Raw genomic sequence first — 6,342 nt, 5'->3', positions numbered from 1 at the left:
AACACTACCCTGCTTGAAGAACAGAAATGAGGCAATGTGCCCACTAAAGGCTAGGATTAAAAGGCAGCTAGCTAATAAACATACACACAGTTGAAGGAAATCTAGTTACTAACTGAAAGGTGAAAGTAAATAGAAATAGGTAGAAATATCAACATGGGGATTTTGCTGAATAACATGATCAGTCATTTGTGGTGTTTTTTGTAATGCTGACTTTTCATCATGTTATTAAACCTAAGGGTCATTTTCTCTGAAAGGAAGCAGAGGGCACTTTCTAATATCCACTGTCCTTGGCTGAATTGCTGGTCAACTTCAAAGCTATTAGAGTAGGACAAGGTCAGTGGTTGTAAAACAGCTTGTTTTCTGGGGGTAGAGTCAATGGACCGAGGAGAAGGGAAGAGGTAAGTGGAGATCTTATCTGGGCTGCGCACGCTCTGTTAAAGAGGAAACTCCTTTTCAACTGCCTGTCAAGAAAAGTTGATTATCTGCATAACAGTGACAAACACTTGAAGCAGATCTGTACGGGCAAATTAATGAAAGGGTGTGGGTAGGGTTAAGTAAAGTCAGTAATATGACTAATGTTTTTACGTGGTCTGGATAAAAAAAAAAAGGTATTTCAAATACCAAATAACAAAGTTCAAGAGCCTTTTTGTACCAGCAAGGTGATTCCAAAGAGCTATTAGCGTTAAAACCTGGGCCTGAACCGTAGTTATATTAATCCAGAAACAACACTGACTTGATGATATCTGATTGAACAGCCCCAAAAGCCTCCTGTTAGTTGCAGTGCATACACACATTAAAAGGGAGTTTTTCCTTCACCACTGTCACCAAGTGCTTACTAATAGGGGTTTGTTTGATTGTTGGGCTTTTCTCTGTATTATTGTAGGCTCTTTATCTTATAATCTAAAGCACCTTGAGTTGACTGTTGCTGTGATTTGGAGCTATATAAATAATCCTGAACTGAACTGAAACGGAATAGATGTTACAAAGCTGTGCAGACCTTAGGAGAACTGAATGTATTGACCCTGTTCTTTAGGTCTGTCAACGCTTGTAACCTCTTACAGTTAGTCCATAAATGTAATTTTACGTACTTAATAGGTCCAGGTTTTTTTTTTTTGTTTTTTTTTTCTTTTTTGTTTTGCAACATCTCTTAGGTGATTCTGCGAAGGTAAGCGGGGTAGGCAAGGTAAACAAGTGGGATGAGATGCAGTTCATCATGAGCTGACAATAATATTTATTCAAGGTCAAACAAGGAAAAAAAACAATAACAGATGGAACCTCCTGTGTACTACATGAGCAAACAGTGAATAAACATGGATACACTTTGTTTCCTCTTTTTAGAACTCAAACTAGAACTCGTTTTTCATCGGTTTGCCATTCTTTATTTTCAAAAACGTCTTTCACACATCTTTCAAAATTATAGTTTGAAGACACAGAAACTACTTTACCACATGCTGATGAGTGGTGGATGAAATGAATACGCTGCTGATTGGAAAGTCAAAAATCTTGGCTGACTGATGGAGTTTCAGATCATGTTTCAACCTCAAAACTGACAGCCTAAAAATTTTTTGGAAGCGAACATACTGTATGCTCCAACCACCGAGCCATAAGTTATGCCCTGGTAGGAAATCATGGAGAACACTGAGGCTCAAATTCATTCCTTGTCAAAACAGGACATACTACAGTGGCCATTAAATTGAAAGGAATGTAGGGAGCGCGTCTCATAATTTCTCTCTCTGTGTCTCTCTTGGCCTCGGCCTTTTGGAAAAGCAAAATGAAAGACAGGCTCTTGTTTGCATGCTCAGGGCAGATGCATGCGTGTGTGTGTGTGTGTGTGTGTGTGTGTGTGTGGGTAAATGAAGGATTATTAGATGATGATGAGGGGACACAGGACAAGGAACACATTTCGCAGATGACCAGATCAAAGAGTGACAGCTTGGTGGATCCCTTTGTCTCACTTTGTTTGACATCTCTCTCTACCTGGCTCCTCTCTTTTTTGGACAACCACTAAAAGTCCACTAATCTAATTAGGGTTTGCTTAAAGAGACAAAGTGGAGCCTCATCTGGACTGAGTTCGAGAAAAAACGGCTTTTTTTTTTAACTGTGGCTTGGAAAATCTCCAGTTTTGAGGGAGGAGCAGGGATTTTGCTTATCATCACTGCTTCACGTCTCATCTCTTTGCTGCTTTCAGGTTTGCTCCTTTAAGGACAAGAGCTTATCTCTTGTATCCAAAAAGTGCTGCATTCAAGGCAATCGCATGCGTGTATAAGACAGACGCTCAGGTTGACTCTAGGGACACGGAACAAGTGAAAGATAAGAAGCAACTCTAGATTAAAGCAGGGATTAAAATGAAATGGATTATTAATACTGGTAGATTAATTGCTGTTTTCAATCTAATATTTAAACCCCAGAGTAGATCCATACTGAGCAGCCACATACAGCTGATTAATAATGGAGATGGAGCTGGCAGCCCACATGTAAACAATGTGTTTAACATCCACTCACTCTGACAAAAACATTACACTGTGATATATCCAAAACATGCCAAGTCATCATCATGTTAGCTATTATATTACAATTGAACTCAAAGTCTGAAATGACAGTAAATATGCATTAAGATGGGAAAGCAGATAATGTCGCACACATCGCCATGTTGACACTGTAGTTTTGAACCAGCGGTTGGGTTTTGTTTGGCTTGCGGCGTAATGGTGAGTGTGATTTTACTACAACAAGGGTGTGGCTGCTCTCAACTTTACCACACACACACACACACACACACACACACACACACACACACACACACACACACACACACACACACACACACACACACACACACACACACACACACACACACAAACTGTCTTTCAGCATTAAAGAGCCAGTGTAGTCATAAATCTGAGAATCCTCACTCTTGTTCCTCTTTGTCTATGTGTAGCAGCCGGCAATAAGGGGTGAAATTCACAGTAAGATGTAGATCATTATTTAAACTTATTTCTCTGTCTAGATTTATTTAAGTATTCTAATCTAAACATTCAGAAATAAGTGTTTGTTGGCATGCAGAAAAGCTTGAATCCATCCTGCCTTGTAACAGTGGTTCAGGCTGAAGGTGGTGGTGTAGTAATGTAATAATGTGGGGGACATTTTCTTGGCACACTTAGTAACAACTGAGCATCATTTAAGAACACCACAGACTACCTGAGCATTGGCGCTGACCATGTGCATCGCTTTATGGTCACAGTGCTTGCAGCAGGATAATGCTTTCTTGAAGGTTGTTTAAAGAATTGTGTCATGGATGCGCAATGGACAAATTTGTGATGCCATCATGTCAATATGGATCAAAATCTCTGAGGAATGTGTCCTGCAACATGTTGAATCTATGCCATGAAGACTTAAGTCAGTTCTGAAGGCAAGGTGTTAATAGAGTGACCAGTAAGTGTACATTCTGTCTTTTAGTGTAGAATTTTCCTGTGTATACTCAGGCATCACAACCTTTTGCAACTTAAAATCTGCACACAAAAGACAAACAGATCAAACAGATATACTCTGTCATGATAGTAGAACTGCTTTTACTACTAGCTGTGTTAACCAAACCGGTCAGGCAAGCCAGCCTCCTTTAAAACTGTTGGGTGGAGACATGTGCATGGGTAACGGCACGTTGACCTTGCTGCTCTGCAGGCATTTCCAAACAGATAGAGGTAGTTTTCCATCTGTAAAGCACCACAGGAATCAGTGCCAGTATTTTCCCTCATGTTTTTAGTACACAGCATATGGTATAGAGAATGTAAAGGTATGACACAGAGGCGGAAATAAAATACTAGTTTTAGTTTCGAAGAGTTCGAAGTGGGCTCTCCAGGAATTGTGTGTGCAGTACATGTGTTGGTAAACACGTGCACTTGTCTACCTTTGCACTCAGGTCTGTGCTTATAATTGTTAGAACACTATGACCTTGTAGGTGCAGCTCAGTATGTACTCTTGTGTGCGTGCAGACCCGGGTAAAACATTTACAGTCACGGCCAAAAATCATGTCATGCAGGTGGCGATTAAATTTGCATTACAGGCCATAAAACTCCGGGTGTGTGCTGTATATTATCAGCAGGTACTTGAGTGTTTATATATGTAATAAAATTATTGTTCCACGATAAATCTGCAGTGATAATTCCACCCTGATGCCAGCAGATAACAACTGAGGAATATGCACAGATTACTTCACCTTTGGTTTTTTTTTTTTTTTTACCTTGGTGTTAATAAGCATGACTTCCCTCTTGATGAGCATTTAAATGCAGATTCACTTCCTTTTATTGTGGCTTACAGTAACTGGTTCCGTAGGTTTTATTACAGTTTGTCGCGGCTACGGTGCTCAAGGTATTCACGGACACTGTGCACTACATATTTAACCAACCAAAACGTATAACTCATTCACTCGGTCGTTAATTTCATGTCAATAACGATCTCAGTCTAACTTCAGCTTTTAAATATTGCTACTGTAGCTAATTTGGTCAAATTATATATATATATATATATATAATTTTTTTAATTTCTCAAACCCCCCCTGACCTCTGCCCCTGAACCACTCCAGCCTCAGCTGACCATTAGTCAGTATTCTTCTGGAAACCACTCTGACCCACAAACCACTCTGGATCACTTGCCTCTGGCTCCTCACTTCCCCTCTCAGCTCAACCTGGTATATATATCTATCCCTCTTAACTGCACAGATTAAAAGCAGCATAACATTAGTCTTTATTAATAAACAGTTTAAACAACTGCAGTCCTGTCCTGGTCTGTGTTCTGCATCTGGGTTTAGCAGTAAAGGCCACTGGATTTAAAGTATACAGACTTAAGAGGTTCTTAAGGTTAATGTGTAGACAACAACAAAAAGCCAATCCTGAATTTTAATTACATCAGAAATCATTATTAAATCATTAAATCAATTAATTAGAGTCACATACATAAATGAGCACAACTCTCTAATAACTTCTGATTAATAACTTATGCCTCTTTTCCACCAGTACCTACTTGGTTCAACTCGACTCTACTCACTTTTGAGCGTTTTCCATTACAGTCGAGTACCACCGCTATGTGCTTGGGGTCGTTACAGCAATGTGGCCGAAGGTCCCGTGACATCATTTGTATGTGACACAACGCAACAATGGAGGAAATGGAGGTGATGGTATACCTGCTGCAAAACCAATGGTAAGCGTCTCCACCTCGTCGCCGGACCGTGGTGTTGGTTTCTGCGGGGTTCAGTTCTCTTGTTGTCGAGTTTCAAAAATGGCAGCTTTGATTTTTGAGAAGGGGTTGCTCTTATGATTCATCGAGTGACACCACTGACTGACCAATCAGTGGCACGCAGTCTACTGATGTCACATTTTCGACTTGATTCACTTGGAACCACGGTGAAGTAGGTACTAAAAAAGTACCAGCTACTACTAGAGAGTGCGAGAATGAAAGTCTGTGTCACACACCAGCAGTGTGATTTTGCAACCTGCTCAGAATAAGAAAGTGTGCACTCTGAGAAATATTTTAATGTCCTTTTACAACTTGTTCTGGTTGTTGTAATTGATATATAACACCTACATATAGTCACCTGATAGATGGCAAGGTCAGAGTTCACCCAAAGCTGCTGGAGGTTTGGGCCTGACAGGTGAAATATAGCTGAATGTATTAAGTATTAAATAAATATCTCTTCACTTATTCATTATACAGTAAAGGCTTTAGCTTGACTATTACCTCATCTGTAACTGTCTCAGTGTGCTGTAACTCTTCCTACACGCACACAATCATACACACTGCATGTGAATGAACTACCAAATACTCCAGTACTCCCTGCCTGCCTTGTCTTATCTTGAGCTTTAGCTTGTGCCTGAGCACTTCATTAGTCACACTGTCCTAGTATTAGGTTGGACCAAGAAAAATATCCCCCACGCATTACTCCACCAGCAGCAGCCTGAGCTGTTGATACAAAGCAAGATAAATCCATATTTCCATGTTGTTTATGCCAAATGCTGAGACTTTGACACTCATCAAACCAGGCAACATTTGGTGAGCGAATTGTAGCCTCAGTTTCTTGTTGTTAGCAGACAGTAGCGGTCTTCTGCCGCTGTTGCCCATCTGTTTCAAGGTTTGGAGATGCTCTTCTGCACACATTGGCTGTAATGAGAGGTTATTTGAATTAAAGATGCCTTTCTATCAGCTCAAAGCAGTTTTGGCCATTGTTCTCTGACGTCTGACATCAACAATTTCCTCTTTTTTAGGCCATTCTCTGTAAACCCTAGAGATGTTTGTGTGGAAAACCCCAGCAGGTCAGCACTTTCTAAAATACTCAGAGCAACCCATCTGGCAGCA

This window comes from Maylandia zebra, linkage group LG17 (assembly GCF_041146795.1).
Source record: "Maylandia zebra isolate NMK-2024a linkage group LG17, Mzebra_GT3a, whole genome shotgun sequence".
Taxonomy (NCBI): domain Eukaryota; kingdom Metazoa; phylum Chordata; class Actinopteri; order Cichliformes; family Cichlidae; genus Maylandia; species Maylandia zebra.
This window is presented reverse-complemented; position numbering follows the sequence as displayed.